We start from the raw sequence: 21,235 nt of genomic DNA, 5'->3' as shown, positions 1-21,235 counted from the left end.
GTTGTATTTGTGAAGCTTAGTCTAGGTAGACTAGTGAGCTGTGCATGGTACTACCTACTGCTCTTCTCCTTTAATGTCTCAGGAAGAACCAAGAAAGAAAATCAGGTTGGCATAAAATGAAACCAATCCATTCTTTTATGTCATGGGACCAGCCTGCTATATCTAATTTTCTATAGTCTTGGGTGGGAACAGGAGACCCAAGTTCAGGCAAAGACAAGACTCATTTGGCTCTGTCCCAAACTTTTTTTTTTTTTTCTTCATGGTTGTACAAAACTGAAAGGAACGATGTGGTAGTTAAAAGGTTATATGTCAACTTGGTTGGGCCTGGTTGAGTGGCTGGGCAGCTGGTGATAGCTATTCCCCATGATGAGACTGGCAATCAGCTCCATGGTGGGATCTACCACAAGCAGTTGAGTAGCTGATTTAGGAATGAAATCTGCTTCCTGTGTATAATAAGCAGCTTTGGGAATGGTCTCTAGCTTATGGCACACTTGAACTCTGCATGTAGCTGTGTTGTTCAGCAGCCTGTCATACTCTGCCGACCTTGGGATTTCCAATGGACTTGAATTAATGGCCTGCTGTGTGGTTTGGTAACATAGAGACTGTGCCCTTTTACTTGTCAACTTTGGGCTTGTCAACTTCAGCAGCCAGTAGCTGTCTGAGTGAAGAAAAGCCTCCAGCTTCAGTGGGCCGGGAGCAGGAGGAAGCGTTGTGTTGAAGCCCAAGGTTCAGGGGTTTTCACCCAGCCCCTAGGGCCTGGCACTTTGAACTCGGACTTAAAGCCTCCAAGTCGAAGAGAATAAACTCCTGTTGGTTAATGCAATCCCATTTTGTGGTGTATTCCTGTCAGAGAGGCACTAGGTAATCAGAACAGATAGTGACAAAACCATTATGATGATGACAAATGTCAATATCAAATATACTGGGGAATCTTAGGATGTGGCAGTAAACCCAAACAAACTAGATTTAGCTATTAACCTGTCTCAGCTTTCTCACAAATCATACAAAGTAACTCTGGCATACATTGCAAGTCAAAAATACTCTGCCTCCATCAAGTCTAAATGAGGAAATACTAGGCTAGTGGTGGGAACACTGCTGTCCAGCTTGCCAGGCCATGAGGGGCTTTGCAACGTTGTTCTCAGCACACTGTCCTCATTTCATTTCCCCCCCATTCGCTTGTCTTCTTCTCTTGTTCTGGATCCCAAGGTTTAGGACTACAGACCCAAGTGGCATAGATCCAATCTTCCTTCCCTTCTCAGTTTTGCAGCAGATGTTCCTTTGGAAGGCAGTAGCAAAAGAAGCAGATGGAAAATTAAATAGATAACAAGCTGGAAAATGTCAAAGCCTGGTCCCTTTTATTTTCAACAAATGTGTTGATGATGAAGGTACAAAAAGGGGTCTTTGCATTCCTAACTCCCCAGAAGATTGATATGGTGGCTTAAGATATGTGATCTTCTGACAAAAACAAAACAAAACAAAAAAACCCCAGTATCTGAGAGACTAGCAGAAAGAACTTCTGCCAATCTGATGAAGGGGTGAAAAAAATGTACAGTTGATACCTGATATCCAGATTCTGCTACTTTTTTTTCCCCCCAAACACAGTTCAGTCCTTCATGTCTGTTAGATAGGATTTAGACAAAAGAAAGTTAACAGTATTTTTTTCAGATCCCGATTCAGGTCACTGATAATTGTCAGTAAATGGATAATTAAGTGGAAGTTGTTAACAAAATAGAATTAATATTTCCATTCTTGCCTTTGGAAAGATAGAACATATAAACATGTGAAATATGCATTTCTTATGTGTGAAGTTGGAACAGAGCTAGCATTTAATCAATAGTAAAAATCCTAGGATTAGAAGCATAGGGCTTTGAAATGTGGGTTTCTTAGGGGTTTGCCTGTGCATCCTAATTGTCATTTCTTACTAAGTAAGGCCGGATGAGTGGTAGAGGAGTGGGAATCTTAGCTATTAACCTCCTATGAATCATCTGAGTGAATTAGGGAAACCACAGCATCAGTCTGCCCTGTTTGTATTTGCCCTATTTGAAAATTAATCAAGTCAGTGGCATCCAGTGTCAGTCTTCTTCCTTATGAGGCCAGATACAACCCCATTTGCAGGGGGTCCTGCTCTGTCTGCCTTTTGAGCTAAGCCCCTGCAGCTTTCCTCATTCTTGTGTGACACATCTGTGCCAGCTTTCTATACAGAAAAAGAAATCACTCTTACAAAGATTAGACTGCCTTTTTCTCTTTTCCACTCTCTCAAAAACTGTTAGCCTTTTTCACCCTAACTGGCTTATACTATATTCTCTATATTCTGCTTTTAAATAACTCTGGTAGCATAGTGTCTAAGGCACTTGACTGCTAACCAGAAGACTGGTGGTTCAAACCCACCAGCCATTCGTTGGAAGGAAGGTTGGGTAATCTACTTCCATAGTGATACCACCTTGGAAGCCCAAGGAGGGGTCGCTATGAGTCGGGGCCGACGCGATGGCACATATCAAAACACAACAACAGGTTTTTAAGTGGCACCTTCTTTAATCAAATGTAAGCCTTAAAAAATAAAAATTAAAGCACTCATTTTTAATTAAGAGTCTTAAAAATGGAATTAGATTAATGCCAGAAATAGTCTTGGGAAATTTTAGGTGGCAAAAGAAGAAATCAAAACATTTCAAACTGTAGATTTGCAAGGATTAGGGAAGTATAGATTTGCAAGCTAATGAAAGAGGATACTAGGATCTAAATTTGGATTAAAATATTGCTACACAATCAAAATACTGACCCAATTTCTCAGCCCTATCTTAACTAGCCACCACTTGTCTGTCAGTATATTGTACCAAGAGCAAACATATCTCTTAGATGACTAAGGTGTGCCTGACCAAGCCATGGTTTTTTCAGTAGCCTCATTTGCATGAGAGAGCTGGACAACAAATAAAGAAGACCACACAAGAATTTATATATTTGAATTGTGCTGTTAGTTAAGAATATGGAGTGTACCATGGACTGCTAGAATAACGAACAGAAGAATGAACAAATCTGTCCCGGAGGAAGTATCAGCCAGAATGTTCTTTCTTTTTCTTTTTTTTTTTTTTGTATTGTGCTTTGGGGGCAAATTTACAAATCAAATTTGTTTCACATTCAACAGTTCATGCACATTTGATTTCATGCCCAGATCACAATCTCTAACCATAAAAAACTCCTCCCCTCCCCTCCGTCTGACTAACTCCTCCCTGTGCCCTTCTTATCTATGCATTCCTGTCTGTCTGTCTGTCCCTCTATGTGAATCTTGCCCCTCTGGTGTCTCATGGAAGATTGATCTAAGGGGTGCATCTCCCTAGAGTGAGATAGAATGGCCAGACTTTGTCTCTTATACTTTGGTCATGTTGTCAGACGGGACCAGTCCCTGGGGAAGGAGACATGTTGGGTAAAGTAGAGGGTCAGTGAAAAAGGGGAAAAACCTCAATGAGATGGATTGACACAGTGGCTGCAATGATGGGCTCAAGTGTAGCAATGATTTTGAGAACGGTGCACGACTGGGCAGTGTTTCGTTTTGTTGTACACAGGGCTGCTACAGCCAGAACTGACAGAACAACAACAGCTCCTAACAACAATATTTTAACTCGATATTCTATAATTTAAAATCAGAAAATGTTTTAAAGATGAGTTGTGTTATTTAAGACCCTCTCCTTGACAAACTTGTAAAGGGCTCATCCCGGGGTTCTCAAGTGATTGCTTTACTCAGGATTCTTTTCTTTTGCTCCTTCTATTACCCTGTCTCACACGAGGCAACCCTAACAAGAACCCTTGGCCCCTTAGTGTCTTCCTAAAGAACAATCCCATTATGTTGAGATGTAATCCTTTTTATCCAAGTGGAATTTTAGGAAAACACACATGGATATGGGAACATCTACAGAGTTAGACTAGACCTGGGGATTAATAGCTTTAGATGAAGACCCAGGTCACATTCATATCTATAAAAACTATATTATGGTGGTTAAGAACCTGGGCCTGGAGATAGTCACATATAACTTCTAATCCATTCTGATATCACTCAACATCTGTGTGAACTTGGGAAATTATTCAGCCTTTCTAAGTATCTACTCCCTTGTCTGTGGATAAAATCTCATAAGCTTATTTTGAAAATTAAATGAAATATAGCATGTAAAGCACATAGTGTGGTATCTAGCTTATAGTTTTTGATAAATGTTCATTATTGTTATTAATCCTTTGGAGAAAGGATATTACAAAGTGCAATGGATAGATAATTGACTCAGAATTCAAAGGACCTGTGTTTGAATGCTGTGATAATAGTTCATCTCAGAATTATTGCTTGCATAAATGTGTGGTTGGTTTTTGGTACACTTTAGGATTAAAGAGGAAGTGAGAAAATTGGAGCTAGGCAAGGAATATCTAATATACTGATAATAGGAATTTATGAGGATGAAAACCACAGCAAAGGAATAAAGCCAATATGAAATCCATCATTCATGGATGCTTTTCTGAAATAAAAATATTTGATATTACATTTTGAAAGCACACCAAATATCTGAGAATATCAATGCAGAACAAATGTCAAAATATACTTTATCAAAATACTGGACTTTAAAAGACAAAGCAGAAATCCTTTGTGTATCTAGACATAAAGAAATAATGACTTGTAGAGGCAAGAAAAGTACATTATCGGGAGACTTTCAACATGTCTCCCTCCCCAGGGACTGGTCCCTTCTGACAACATGACCAAAGTATGAGAGACAAAGTCTGGCCATTCTCACTTCTATTGAGGAAAGGGAAGACACTGAAATGTGCACGCAAGATGCAGACAACAAAGGCAAATACTGTTGCATGCACAATACTTATATTCCAGAAGAAAGGACAGCACCATATTTAAGAAATTCAAGGTAAGAAAATGGAAACAAGATTTTATATCAGAAAAAAAATCTACTTTTAAGTATAAAGTATGTAAAAAACCCTGTCATCAACATGCGAAAACTCAGGTAATATTGTTTCTATAAGCTCTTCCTCAGGAATCTATTAGAGAATGAGCTTCTGACAACCAAAATGTCTACAGAGACTTTGACACAAGGACTGGTGACCAGGTGCTGGTAAGCATTATTTTAGAGGCCCAGAGAGTAAATATTTTAGACTTTGTGAGCCACAGAGTCACACATCCTGCCATTGTAGCATGAAAAGAATCATAGAAAATCCTTAAACAAACATGTCTGGCTGTGTTCATAGACTGTATCAAACAGATAGTTGGCAGACTGTGGCCCATGGTTGGAATTACTGACCTCTGATCTAGGCATTGAGCATCAGTGGCTGGCAATATCATAAAAAGAGAGACAACCAGATATTATGTGCTTTCTGGTGAGAGAAAATACCATCAGTATAGTCTTGTCAAATAAGCCTCTGGATTTAGCTTACAATTTGCAGTACAAACAGTTCAGAAGAATATGCTGAACTGCACTATAAGTAGGAAATTGGCAATGTCCAGATAGTGGGCAACCCTAGGTTCAGCAACAGATAAATTGTAAAAAACAAAATATAAGTAATTAAAAAGGATTGCTCAGGTACTTGTAAAATAAGAGATGTAAAAGATGTTAAAACAGGTACAACTAAACCATATTCACTAGAGATACACATGTAGGTGATAAAACCATAAGGAAATGAAAGGAGGTAATCAGTAGAGGGCTAGTTTAGTGGTTATTTTCTAGGGAGGGATGGGGTGATGACTGAGACAAAGCACACAGAAGGGCTTCTGCAAGGACTGGCAGGTTTGGTTTCTTATTTGGATGGTGGTTTCAAGAGTGTTTGCCTTATGATAATTCATTTTATTTGGGTGGCTTTCTGAATATGTGTTTTATTTTATAATAAAAAGGTTAAAAGACATGTACAGACAAGCCTGGTGAATACACACCCAGCTCATATGTTTAGAAGTTGTGTTAGTAGATAGATATGAACTATAAAATACAAGATTATTTGGCAAGCAGTAAGAAAAGAAAATCTGTGAACACTTCCAAATTGGTAATTTTGATCACTTTCCATAGACTATCTCTTCAACTGCTAGCTAGTATTTTTCTTGAGTGTAACATATAACCAAATGTTACACTTTTCAGTATGAAGAGCACAGAACTATATTTGTCTATAAATTGGGCTCAATTTCTTTTTATTGATGTTGATAATAAAACATCACAAAATATCTTCTCCATAAATGTGTTGCTTTCCACCTTATTGAATATCACACACTTCTCTTTGAATATCACTTTAAGTTCACAGAACAGATATAAAACAAGAGTTGAAGTAAATGCTATCTCAAGGGTAGCAGTCACTTGCAATTTGATTTCTCCTAAATAGTAGATGTGTCAGATGCACAGTTTTATTTTAACCACTGTTCAATAATATATTGAGTTAATATGACTTAAGTTACTGAATTTGTCAGAGGCAAATACAGTTTCAATATGTCATATAAGGTCTGTTTTCAAAGACAGATTATCCATGTCTCTTGTCTAAACAAACTCTGGGACAGTAGGAATAATTGGGTATTAAATTATCATAAACATTTCAAAACAGCATAATGCATGGGAAATAACTAACTCACTGCTGTCAAGTTGGCCCCAACTCATAGCGACCCCTCCTTGGGTTTCCAAGGCAGTATCACTACAAAAGTGGATTGCCAAACCTTCCTTCTGAGGAGTGGCTGGGGGGTTTGAACCACCAGCGTCCTGGTTAGCAGTCAAATGGGAAATAGTACATAATAAATACACATTCTCTGATCCTTTTTTTGGATTCAATTTGCCTTATAATGTAGTGCCTAAGGCACTTGACTGCTAACCAGAAGGCTGGCGGTTCAAACCCACCAGCCCCTCCTTGAAAGGAAAGTTGGGCAATCTACTTCTGTAGTGATACTGCCTCTGAAACCCAAGGAGGGGTCTCTATGAGTCAGATCTGACTCAACAGCACATAACAACAACAACAACAACAACAACAACATATGCCAGTAATTTTTTATTCAGGAAAAAATAATCCTGAAAATAGATAACTTCTTCCAAATAATTGTTGTTGTTGTTGTTATGTGCCGTCGAGTCAGCCCTGACTCATAGCGACCCCTCCTTGGGTTTCCGAGGCAGTATCACTACGGAAGTAGGATTGCCCAACCTTCCTTCCGGGGAGTGGCTGGTGGGTTTGAACCACCAGCCTGCTGGTTAGCAGTCAAGTGCCTTAGCCACTACGCTACCAGAGAGTCTTCCAAATAATAGGCAAATGATTTTTTCCTTTAGAACTTTTCAAAAGTCTCAAAACGCTATATTTTACCAAATGCCCCATTTTATTAATTATACGATGTACCTTTAGTTTGGTATTTTCTGTACTATTCAAAAATAAAAATACTGTCAATTAAATTACTGTTGTTATTGTTATATGCCATCAAGTTGGTTCCAACTCATACCAACCCTATGTACAACAGAATGAAACACCGGCACCATCCTCACAATTGTTATGTTTAAGCCCATTGTTACAGTCAGTGTGTCAATCCATCTCATTTAGGGTCTTTCTCTTTTATCCTGACCCTCTATTTTACCAAGCATGATGTCCTCTTCAAGAACTGGTCCCTTCTGATAACAGGTCCAAATTACATGAGATGAAGTCTCATCATCCTTGCTTCTAAGGAGCATTCTGGCTGTACTTTTTGGTCATTCTTCTGGCTGTCCATGGCATATTCAATATCCTTTTTCATCACCATAATTCAAAGCCATCAATTCTTCTTTGGTCTTCTGTATTTATTGTCTAGGTTTCACATGCATATGAAGTGATTGAAAATACCAAGCCTTGGGTCAGATGTACCTGAGTCCTCAAAGTGAAATTTTTTCTTTTAAAAACAAATTACTATATATCATTAGCAGGCTGCATTACTGTAACTAGGTAATACCAGAGAATGCTTTCCACCACGAACCCTTGACTGATTCTTAAGGATGCCCTTTATAAATCTGCAACTAGCTTCTAAGCCTAAGCTTATCTATAACCCACAAACAAACAAGGAGACCTGTCAGAGACCCAATTTTGAGAAACACAATCCTAGTCTGTGATATTGTCTAGAGCCAGACTCTTATGCTGACCAGTCATATTCTCAGGGAAATGGTGGGGGCTTTCTCTCAATACAATATTCATTCCAGAGTTTCAAATGGGCATCAGAACATTATGAAACTAAAGGCGGAAAGAGACCATACAGCTCCCTTGATATCTATCATTACCATATCAAAATGTGGCAATTTACCATATTTTTTCATTAATTCAGTTTTGCTGAAGATAATTAAAAAATGGTGTTGGTGAAGAATATTGAATGTATCACAGACTGTCAGAAGAATGAACAAATCTGTCTTGGAAGAAGTAGAGCTAGTATACTCCTTAGAAGAAATGATGGCAAGACTTCGTCTCACATACTCTGGACATGTGACCAGCAGGGAAGGGTCCCTAGGGAAGGACATCATGCTTGGCAAAGTAGAGGGGAAGTGAAAACGAGGGAGATTCTCAATGACATGGATTGACACAGTGGCTACACAATGGGTTCAAAGGTACCAACGATTTTGAGGACGGTACAGGCCCAAACAATGTATTATTTTGTGGTATATAGGGTTCCTATGGTAGCATAGTGGCTAAGGCACTTGACTGCTAACCAGAAGGCTGGCGGTTCAAACCCACCAGCCACTCCTCGGAAGGAAGGTTGGGCAATCCTACTTCCGTAGTGATACTGCCTCGGAAACCCAAGGAGGGGTCGCTATGAGTCAGGGCTGACTCGATGGCACATAACAACAACAACAACATGAGTTGGAAGCAACTCAATGGCATCTAGTAACAATAACAACAACAACAATGCATATTTTTTCACCTTTTAACATTTATGAAATTGGTATGCATCTTGAAATTAAATTATTATAAGCCCGCAATTACAAGATGCACACAAATTTCATAAATGTTAAAAGGTGAAAAATACGCATTACAGAATTGATGAATATGGTAGATTGCCACATTTCAATATAGTAATTAGAAATAGCAAGGGTTGTATATGATCTCTTTGTGCATTTAATTTCATAGTTTTAAGACTCTCAAATTCGAAACTCTGGAATATTATACAAAGAAACAGCCCAACCATTTCCCCCGATATCCAAGGCAATGACTATTCAGCATAAGAAGAAATTGGCTCTAGATTGAAATCACAGACTGGGCTTGACTATCTTAAAATTGGGTCTGTGTCAGGTCTCCTTGTTTGTTGAGGTGTGCAAAGTAAGCTTAGGCTTAGAAGCTAGTAGAAGATTTCAAGGGCATTCTTAAGAATCAGTCAACGGTTCGTGATGGAAAGGTTTCTATGGTATTACTTAGTTATGATAATGTCACCTGCTAACACACCCACACACACACACACACATTTGGATAGATTCCAAGACATATAGACCACCAAAGTCCCAGGTGATTAAAAAATATATGCAAAATATGTAAGAGAGAAACAGCTTATTAAAATCTATGTGTAGTTAATATCACTGAATTATATAACTAAAAATGGCTAATGTGTTAAATTTTGTATATTATATATATATATTTTGGGGCGGGAGCTCTGGTGGCATAGTGCCTAAGGCATTTGACTGCTAACCATATATATTTTTGCAACAATTAAAAACAGGTAATAAAATTTGATCTATATCTTCCATTCTAAAAAAAATCATTTAGATTATTATACAGACTATAATTATTAAAATTCTGAACATGTTATTGGCAAACAGATAAACTGGAAGGTAATATTTACATTAAACAAGATTCCTGGGAGTTTCATTTTTGGCAGTAGGATTAGTTAAAAATGCTAAAACATGATGCTTCTGCAAAATTCTACCCTAGAAATGATATAGAAACTTTGACAAATATTATTTTCAAAATGCATGGCAGAGCTTCTAAGAAAATTCCTGTCTGGCTGATTCCTGCTCGTGATGGCCTTATGAATAACAGAACAAAACATTGTCTGGTTCTGTGCCGTACTTTCAGATGTCTTCCAGTTCACTTATTCTGTATTCTGCTGCATCTAATACATTAATCTAATCTCTTTAGCATTTGATATTACTTACTAATTTTTTTTCATTTATGAAAATTTTTTTTCTGGTTCTTTCTCAAATTTTCTTGATATATTTTATATTTTCTTGCTCTTTTCTCATATTTTTAATTCTGACATGTAGTTATTGAAATGTAACATACTTTTTCTTTAGCTGATAATTTTAATATATAAAGTTTTTGATTCTACATTCTGTTGTTCCTTTTGACCCTTACTCATGATGCCTTTCTCCTTATGTGTTTTGAACCATCCCTATTATTATTTTTGAATATTAGCCCATATTCTTTGCAACATTAATCTGTGAGAATTATTTCAGATCTAGATTAAAATAATGTGATTTTGCTTTTGTCAGGTGCCTGGGGTCACCACCATCCTGGGATAATTTTGAGACTTTCCTAACCACTCAGGAAGTCCAATTTTGACTTACTACGAAAACCAATTGTATTGACAATTACAAATTGTCAGGACAGACTTTTCCCCCTCTCATTTATTTAGTTTCTTAGGATCACTAGGGATAATTTTCCTTGCTTTCTCTGAAGAATGAAGCCCTTTGGATGCCAAGTTTATATAGTAGATCTCTTAGAGACTCCTTACACTGAGAAATAGTGGGGGTAGGCTTTTTCTCTTGTCCCTGTGTCCTGAAAGACTTGAAAAGTAAAGTTTAAGGTCAGTTAATTAAAGCCAGCTTCCATGCATAATTTATTTCTTTGGGTTCCGTTGTTCACTTAGATTTTGGCCTCTAAGGAGTCTTTAATTTCTTGTCAGGTAATTGAAGCATTTATGAATTTTAGAAATATATTTTATCTGAAATTTTTAGTTGCTTTCAGCAACAGGACTATCAAGGAATCTACTCCCTCAAATAGGCTGAAAACAGAGGTTGCTAAGTATTTGTCATGGATCACTTTATTTGAGTCTCATAACTTTGGCAGAAGAGGTTAAGTAACTTGCCTAAGGTCATATAGCTAATAGGTGAGTATTTGCATTTTTGTCATGAGTAAGGGGTAATTGAGCCACAGAAAAAAATAATATATAAAACCAACTTTGTTTTTAGTAACTACTTAAACAACTTTGCTGACTTTCATCATGAAAAATCTACAATTACAGACTAAAATAGCTGAAAAGATATAGTTTTCTACATATAGACCTAAATTAAACTTTTAAATTAAAAAGATTTGTTCATTATACATTAGAAAATACAAAGGAGCAAATATAAAATATTAAAAAATTCCATAATTATTTAAAAGCTTAGTTGTGGTGATTGGTGCAGAATTCTATAAATTTATTAAAATTATTTAATTGTGCACTTACAGTAACAATGGGTGAATATTATAGTATGTAAATTTTTTTCAGTTAAGCCAAGCAAGACTGGGCAATCTACTTCCATACAGATTCACCGCCTCGGAAACTCAATGGGGGTTGCTATGAGTTGGAATCGACTCGATGGCAGTAGATTTGTTTTTTTTCTTTTTTTTGAAGTCATTGAAACACCCAAAATCTACTGCATGTACATTTTAAATCAGCTACTTACCCTTAAAAGTACATACATCTTTCCATATGGCTGAACACTACATTCTATGGTATTCATAATTTATTCATCCAATCTCATATTGCAGAGCATCTATATAGTTTCTCATTTTTCTTAAAACAAACAATTATATGATGACCTGTCCTTGCACACCTACTAAACTATGGCTTTAGGTAAATTTCTAGAAATGGAAGTAGTAGGTAGGATGATATGTACACCTGAAAAGTGTTAGAAGCATATTACTAGATTTGTTCTGCAACAACTTGAAGTCATATTATCATGTTTAAGAGTCTTCATTTTCCTGTTTTTAAGAGTAACCCAAAACCAAATTCACTGCCGTTGAGTCAATTTTGACTCAAAGCAACCCCTCCTTGGGTTTCTGAGGCAGTATCTCTGTGGAAGTGGATTGCCCACAATGCACAGTATTATTTTAAAATAATTGCCTTTTTATCGATAAAAGTATATTTTACTGTTAATTTCATTTTATATTTATTTGACAATTGATAGAATATAAACTGTAATGTCTGTGCATGGTATCTATATATCTATATTTATATCTTATCTACACACACACACACGTACATATATATATCAATATCACATGCATAGAAAGATGTCCCTTTAATTCTGTGAGCATAATATAGTTAAATTCATTCCCTTTCTACAGATGTAACTCAATGGTGATGTTTTGTAGAAAAAAAAATCTGGGAAATTTCAAGAAACCGGCATTGTGGTTTGCTGGGAAGAGGATAGGTTGTGGAATCATCAGAGCCTCCATTTTCTCATTCTTTAGAGAAAGAATAAAATTTGTAGACTACTATCCCTACCATTTACTGAATGTTCCTTTGTAAATGTAGCTGTGCAAGTTCATTAAAGAAGGAAATAAACAGCCTGTCTTTGCAGTTGCATAGATTAAAATGTAGTCATTCAACAATCATATTAACACACACACACACACACACACACCCCACATGAGAGAGAGAGAGAGTGCAAATGAAGTTTTAGCCAAATACGGAATACAGAATGGGTTTATAAACTAGTGAACATTCTCATTCTTAAATATATGAACTCCATTCCTCCAATCCCCACTCCCCAAAAAACAAAACTTCAATGTTAGTAGGAGAGAAATTTTGTTTAATTTATGACAAAAACAGGGTTATATGATTTGCTGAACTGGAAAAAAAAAAATTCAGTGCCAGAAAATTAACGAATTTAACAGGCAATTAGCAAATCAACCAAGACAATTATAGGACAAATCAACCAAGATGTTATAGAATTGGAGACATCATTGAATCTAATTTCCTCATTTCTAAAACTAGGTCTAAGTAGGTTACAAATACTTGCTCAAGACCATACAACTCTCCTAGACTAGAACAGAAAACAAGTGTCCTCCGCCTGTTGCTTCCTATCAGAATTGTTCAAAACAAAATACAATTTCATCATTCCTAGGTCCTTGTTAGGGAGCTCTGGTAGCATAGTGGCTAAGGCACTTAACTGCTAACAAGAAGTCTGGCGGTTCAAACCCACCAGCCACTCCTCGGAAGGAAGATGGGGGCAATCTACTTCCATAGTGGTACTGCCTCGGAAACCCAAGGAGGGGTCGCTATGAGTTGGGGCCAACTTGACGGCACATAACAACAACAACAACAGGTCCTTGTTAAGCATTTCTAGCGGAGCAGCAGGCTCCAGACTTAACAGTCTCTGAAGTTACAAGGGGCAGAGGCTCTTGATTGATTATAAAGCCATACCCTTGAGGGCACTGATGGAAGCTAGTCTTGCAAGGAAAGCTTTTCAGTGTCAAAACACCAGAAAAGCAAAGAGAGGAAAAAAAAGTCATCTAAATTGTAGCTGAATTTCTATGTAGGCTAAGAGTAATAAAAAGGCAACAAAATTTCCAAAAATCCATTTTTCTTGAGAGGAGAGATTTTAAATCATATCAGCCTTGGAAGTTTTGTCTCAGTACAGTTTATGGCATTCAGGTATTCTGGGCTGAATATCTCTAGGACGCCAGCTATTTATTATTTTATATTCCTCTTTCATATTTGAAATACATATCTTGAGTTCTGTATTGAATCAAGCTATCTCCAACATTAAGGCTGAAAGGTAAAATTTAGATTTTAGCAGAAACAAATGTAAGTTACAGCCTCACTATCCATCAAACTATTTTTTTTAATCACTGAAATCCAAAATGCAAATATTTAGAATAATTAAAGTACATTTAAGCTGCTGAGAGAAAAATCAAGAAATTGATGAAGAAAAATTAATGCAGTCATCATATAAACAACTAAATGCAAATTTCAAGTAGATATTTGAGTTCTAGGCTTGGGATACTATGGAAAATGAAAAGACTTTAAGACAGTGATGAAACACTGCTAGGGATCTTGATTATTTCTTATAAAGGGATTCATTTTAATCAGAGACTTAGATTTTGCTACTTTGCCATGGCAACACAGAATCTTGTACCTGGAAAGTTACAGTGATAATCTTTATACTCACAGGAGGTCCTATGTTAACAGTTTAGTGATTAGACTGAAAGGAATTAATGAGATATTTCTACTCAATTCTGAATATTTGCTGACCCTCATGAAGGAGAAGATTCTCTACTGGGTGACAGGCTTGCGCATTAACTCATAGGTGACTTGAGTCAAGTCATTAACCCATATCTGTTTCCTCAAGGCTATGAAATAATAACACTAGGCTCAGTGTCCATCCCAGAATAGGGTTCCTATGAGTCAGAACTGACTTGATAGAAACGGTGTTTTGTTTGTTTGGGTCAACTAGTCTAGAGGTGGATACAAAGAAAATAATACATTTCTTTTTCCTTTTTATTTCCATATGAGCTCTGGTGACGTAGTGGTTAAAGCATTCAGCTGCTAACTCAAAGGTCAGTGGTTCGAACCCACCAGCTGCTCTGCGGCAGAAAGATGAGGCAGTCTGTTCCTGTAAAAATTTACAGCCTTGGAAACCCTATGGGGCAGTTTTACTCTGTCTTAAAGGGTCGCTGAGTTGAACTATAGGACCTATTTAAAGATCAGTGAGGAAGGATGTAGCGAACACAGAATTATATCTATTCCTTTGGGTGCATCTTGACATGTCATGGGATCCTTTCATCTTCCCACTGCAGCATACAAGGACCAAAGTCAGCTGCTTCTCATTTCAGCATCTATTTGCTTTCTTAATGAAATGAAGAAAATGATTCTAACAATAAAAACACCGAGACACTAAGTAGACTCCCAGAGAATGGCAGAAGGAAGCTTTTGATTGTTCTGATCAGAGAGGGTGCCTTTCCAGCACAATGGTAAATGCTAATGTAGTCTTCAAAGCTCCCCAATGGGTACTATGTGATTGTTTTATAATGCTGATTATTCTCACTAGTGTATCTGACTCTAGGGAGGAATGGAACATTCCCTTCTCAAACACTGCCCATCTTGGGTTTCAAGATGTTTCCAGAATATTCCAGGAACTCTAATTTTTAATTTCATTCTAAAACTGGTACCTGAAATGACTAAACCTGTTGCTGTTGAACTGATTCTGATGCATAGTGACTGTATAGGACAGAGTAAAACTGCCCCATATGGTTTCCAAGGCTGTGATTGTTCTCCTTGCCTACCACATCTTTTTCTCATGGAATGGCTGGTGTGTTTGAACCACCACCATTTCAGTTAGCAGTCGAGTGCTTAACCACTATGCCACTCACCAAAACCAAATTCACTGCCATTGAATCAATTCTGACTCATAGCGACCCCCATTGGGTTTCCAAGGTAGTAAATTTTTATGGAAGTAGATTGCCCCATCTTCCTTCTGTGGAGCAGCTGGTGGGTTTGAACTGCCAACTTTCTGGTTAGCAGCCAAGTGCTTTATGTACTGAGTCACCAGAGTTCCTTACTACGCCACTGTTGTTGTTGTTATGTGCCCTTCAGTCTGACCCAACTCATAGCGATCCCTCCTTGGGTTTCCCAGGCAGTATCACTGCGGAAGTAGATTGCCCCATCTTCCTTACGAGGAGTGGCTGGTGGGTTTGAACTGTCAGCCTTCTGGTTAGCAGTCAAGTGCCTTAGGCACTATGCTACCAGAGCTCCCTAATACATATTACATACTCCAATAATAGCAATTATTCCTGAATGAAACAAATGGCTTGCTTTTGGCTACTAATATAAAGGTGAGTGGTTCAAACCTACCCAATGGTGCCACAGTAGAAAGTCCTGCCAATTTGTTTCCATAATGATTATTGCAAAGAAAACTCTATGAAGCAGTTCTATTCTGTAACACATGGGGTTGGCAGAAGCCAGAATCGCCTTGGTGGGAATAGGCTTATTTCTGTTCTAAAGAATTACACTGGATTATGCATGAAAAGGTCTGGTGGGGGTAAGATAGTGAGAATCATGGAAAATGCAAAGACCCAAACAAGAGAAGAGGTCAGAAAGTGTGAAGAGAGCATGCTTCAAACAGGAAGTTGGGCTCAGTTGTTTGAGTTCAACTGAAAACTTCTTGGCAGCTGCTTCTTCCACTGAAGTTTTAGGCCTTCTGTGGACTTTCAGCCTTAGGTAACCCTCAAGTAGCTAATTGGTCCACTTTTTAGGATTAAATGGTTTTAAAGGACCTAAATGGTTTATATGCTGTCTGATTTCAGGGAAGTAGGAACATGTTGCCACTCCTCGGAAGGAAGGTTGGGCAATCCTACTTCCGTAGTGATTGGAAACCCAAGGAGGGGTCGCTCGACTCGATGGCACATAACAACAACAAACAACAAAAGGAACATGTTGATATCAATACATAATTTGTCATATTCCATGTCAGAAGACAAGGCTACATTTTTAATTTGGACTTGCTATCCTGAGGGAGCTCTGGTAGCGTAGTGCCTAAGGCATTTGACTGTTAACCAGAAGGCTGGTGGTTCAAACCCTCAGAAGGAAGGTTGGGCAATCTACTTCCATAGTGATACCGCCTCGGAAACCCAAGGAGGGGTCGCTATGAGTCGGGTCCGACTCCACGGCAGTGTGTTTGCTTTTTGATTTGGTATCCTGAGTGCAGTGGGCAGACAGGGCTCTTGGGGTGACGCAACTTCCTTCATAGCTCAATGTATTTTCACAGAGATTAGTACCCAGGCCTGGCAGTTATCTTTTCAGTCTGTTAAAAATGCAAGCCCATAGTGAGTGATATGTGCAATTATAGTTTTTTTTTTTTAATTGTAGTTTGATTAAAGAGACTTTCCCAATATAAGACACTTAATTTTGAAGCAATACTCTTTACCTCCTAAGGAGATATACGCTATATTTCTGGGAAAACCTAGATAAATCACATAGGATAGAGAGCTTGTAGGGAAGTCATAAATAATTAATCCATTAGTTAGGAAAACAAAGGAGCAGTGCCTAAGTATGTGACCAGAAGGTTGGCAGTTCAAGTCCATCAGCTGCTCCAGGGAAGGAAGATGGGCAATCTACTTCCTGTAAAGATTTGCCACCTTGGAAACCCAGTAGGGGTCATTATGAGTCAGAATTGACTCAATGGTAGTGAGTTTGGTTTTGGTTTGAGCACAGGATAATAAATATAAAAATAATTATTCTTTAAACCAAAGTCCACAAATGAAATCACTTTGTTCTCAAAGTCCACAATGAAATCACCTGTCAGCAGTGACTTACAAGTGGTACCTCTTGATTCTCTTAGCAAATTAAGTTCATAAATGAAAGGATTCTTAATTCATTGTACACCAGTACATTTGCCACAAACATAATTAGGCCAATCTCATGAGTGGCAGTTTTGAAAGGTCTATAAGTCCATCCACATTTTCCCCAGTGACAAATGGTCAATTTTCACTTGTAGTTCACTTGGAGATGTAGTTCTCTTACTCTTTGAAATCCAATGAACTTCTCAAAGACTTGATAATTTTGTTTTTATTGTAACTTAAGAGAGTATTGCATTTCAACCTTGTTCAGTCATATAATGTGATGATCTGACAGAGGAGTTGGAAGATTTATTATGAAACTATACACAAGTAACTTAACACAATCTTTTACTGGGAACATTGGGGCCAGACATGTTTTGAAATTCAGAATTTTTCATAATCGAGAGAGGTAATACTCAGCAGATATCACATAATGCTCTAAGCAAGGCTTCGGGGAGCACCCTGTAATGAATATATTGGTATTGCTGGAGCAAAACTCTGAATATTACATTCAATTTTCTACCAAATAGATTTAGATTCTAAGCTGACCTCTCTTCAAACCGTTGCTGTTGCTGTATGTGCCCTTGAGTTGGTTCTGAGCCATGGTTACAATGGACGAAACACTGCCTGGTTCTGTGCCATCCTCATAATCATTGCTATACTTGAGCCCATCGTTGCAGCTACTGTGTGAATCTATCACATTGAAGGTCTGCCTCTTTTTTGCTGACCCTCTACTTTACCAAGAATGATGTCCTTCAGGAAGTGGTCTCCTGACAATGTTTCCAAAGCACTTAAATCAAAATCTTGCCATTCTCACTTCTCATTCTCAAGGACCATTCTGGCTATACTTCTTCCAAGACAGATAGATTTGTTTGTTCTTTTGGCAGTTTGTGGTATACTCGGTATTCTTCACCAACATCATAATTCAAAGGCAGTAATTCTTCTTGTATCTTCTTTGTTCATTGTCCAGCTTTCTCGTGTATAGGAGGCAACACCATGGTTTGGATTAGGTGTGCTTTAGTCTCAAAGTGACACCTTTGCTTTTTAACACCTTATTTGCATTTGTGCAATGCAATATATTGTTGGATTTCTTGACTTCTGCTTCTGTGGGCGTTGACTGTGGAACCAAGTAAAATGAACACCATGACAACTTCAATATAGTCTTGTTTATCATGATAATTCTTATTGGTCTAGTTGTGAGGATTCTTGTTTCCTTTCTGTTGAGGTGTAATGCATACTGAAGATGGTAGTCTTTGACCTTTATTAATAAGTGCTTCACGTCTTCTTTGCTTTCAGTTATGTCACGTGCATATTCCTTCAATTCTGATGCTTCACTCTCTTTCATATAGTCTCACTTCTCAGATCATTTGCTCAGCATACAGATTCAATAAATATGGTGAAAGGATGCAATACCAACACATATGTTTTAATTATTATTTGTTATTTTAAGAGCTTGTTTTACATTCAATGTAACGCGTACATTTAGTTTCATTCCCCATTTGCCATGTTCAACCCTAACCCAGTCTGTTCCCTTCCTTACCCTGCAATCCTCCTCCTGTGCCCCTCATATTTATGCACTTTGTTTGTCTTGCATTTCCTCAGTTTGAATGCTGGTCCTCTGGTGTCCCATGGTCTATTGCTCTAAGGGATGTATTATCATAGAGTATGTGGGGCGGCATCCTGCATTGAGTGATCTGCGTGTACGTCTTGTTAACTATTGGGCTAAGAGCCTGCCCCTGAGGGTGAGTTTTATTTCAGGTGCAGAATGTATTCCAGGGCCATAGTATTGGGAGTCTCACCATATTTCATCTGACCAGTAATTCTGGTCATTATTGAGTTTTTGGATTATATTCCACGTTTTTGCTCCCACTCTATCCAGGATCTCCAGATATGCTCCTTTCCTGAGTGGTTCGCATGGGTAGCCAGGCACCATATAGTTCTTCTGGTCTCAAGGGCCATCCTGTCCTAGGGCCGATTGCGTCCAAATGCCCTCCACTTTTTTTTTTTTTTGCGTTCTTCTTCACTCCAACTCTAGGAGACCATTAGCTGCATCTTAGATGGCTGCTTGAAAGCTTTTAAGACCCCAGTCACTACTCACCCATGTAGGATGTGGAGCAATGCTTTTATGTATTTTGTTGTGCCAACTGAGTCTGGTGTCCCCCAGTACTATGGTCCTGAGGTAGTAGCTCTATTGGATCTCTCTCCCATAGTGTGTGGATGTCTGTGAGGGATTACTCTGTGTCTGTCTTCTATTGTTTCTGTAAGGACTGTAGGTATTTTGTATCACTGGGCCAACACATATTTTTGCTGATTTTAAAGCATGCTTTAAAACTTAACACAACCTTTTATTGGGAACATTGGGGTCAGACATGTTTTGAAATTCAGATTTTTTCATAATCTAGAGAGGTAATACAGTATTCCCTTGTTATGTTTGAACAACTGCCTCTAGGTCACGAGCACAATTAAATGTTCTGGAAATCCCAGTCTTCAAAATGCTATCTATAATTTATTATGATCCACACAGTCAAATGCCTTTGTATAGTCAATAAAACACAAGAAAACATCTTTTTGGTAATCTCTGCTTTCAGCCAAGCCTCATGTGACATCAACAATTATATTGCTCTTTCTACATCCTCTTCTGAATTCAGCTTGAATTTCTGGCAGTTTCCTGTCAATGTATTGCTGTAACCACTTTTAAATTGTCTTTAGCCAATTTTGCTTGTGTGTACTATTAAGGATATTTTTTTTGACAATTTCTTCATTCTGCTGGGTCCCCTTTCTTTGGAATTGGCGTAAATATGGATCTCTTAAAGTAGGCTTGCCAGGTGGCTATCTTTCAAATTTCTTGTCATAAATGAGTGAGTGCTTCTTCGAGTGTTGCATCCGTCTGTTGAAACATCTCAGTTGGTATTCTGTCAATTCCTGGAATCTTATTTTTCATCATTGTCATCAGTACAGCTTGGACTTCTTTCAATAACATTGGTTTTTCAACATACGCTACCTCCTGAAATGGTTGAACATGGACCAACTCTTTTTGGTACAATGACTCTGTATTCCTTCCATTTTCTTTTGATGCTTCCCGTGTCATCCAATATTTTGCTCATAGAATCCTTCAATATTGCAACTTGAGCCTTGAATTTTTCCTTCACTTCTTTCAGCTTGAGAAATGCCAATTGTATCTTCCCTTTTGGTTTTCTAACTCCATCTCCCTATTCCCTCTCCCCCAAAATTAAAAAAAATAATAATAATTTTCAGAACTTTGGATCCTGTAGTTGCACCCACAAGGATTTTGGGAACAGAAAAGGAAGAGCTGAACTTGAAGCTGCAATGGAGGAATTTTATTGCTGGTTTCTACCTAATTGTTCTTGAAGACTGACTCATTACAAAATGTCTCAGGCTGTATGAAAGATAGATTTTCTAAACAATGCTTTGTCCAAAATGAGTAACTGTCTCCTTACTGTTAAACTCCTTGAACCTTTATCGTGCCTCTGATCTACATGAGAAAATATAAAATGGAGTGGAGAATAAGTACGATTACAAAAAGATAAATGGTCCCTTCTAGCTACTAGTTTTTCCCCCATTCGATTCACATACCAGGTCAATTTTACCCAGTGTACTTCTTACAAAACCAAAAAACCAAACCCACTACCATTGAGTAGGTCCTGACTCACAGCGACCCCTCCTTGGGTTTCTGAGGCAGTATCTTTACGGAAGTAGAGGGCCCAGTCTTCCTTCCGGGGAGTGGCTGGTGAGGCTGAAAAACAGTTGCTGTTGAGTTGACTCTGATTCATGGTCGCCCATGTGTGCCAGAGTAGAACAGTGCTCCATATGGTTTTCAATGGCTGCTTTTTTGGAAGTACATGACTCCAGGTCTTACTTTCCAGATGTCTCTGTGTGAACTCAAATCCCTCACCTTTTGGTAAGCGCTGAGCACACTAACCATTTGCACCACCAGAAATTCAATAAG

General features: G+C 38.0%; 1 protein-coding gene across 1 annotated transcript in view; it reads right to left on the bottom strand.

Moving 5' to 3' along the window:
• NECAB1 (N-terminal EF-hand calcium binding protein 1) overlaps positions 1 to 21,235 on the bottom strand; it is a 245,033-nt gene that overhangs the window by 56,236 nt on the left and 167,562 nt on the right. The window lies entirely within an intron of this gene.

The sequence above is a fragment of the Orycteropus afer genome, unplaced genomic scaffold (genome assembly GCF_000298275.1).
Source record: "Orycteropus afer afer isolate SDZICR_OR568_19922 unplaced genomic scaffold, OryAfe1.0 scaffold00222, whole genome shotgun sequence".
Classification (NCBI taxonomy): domain Eukaryota; kingdom Metazoa; phylum Chordata; class Mammalia; order Tubulidentata; family Orycteropodidae; genus Orycteropus; species Orycteropus afer.
Note: the sequence above shows the minus strand (reverse complement) of the source record. Positions and strands in the feature narration are given on the sequence as shown.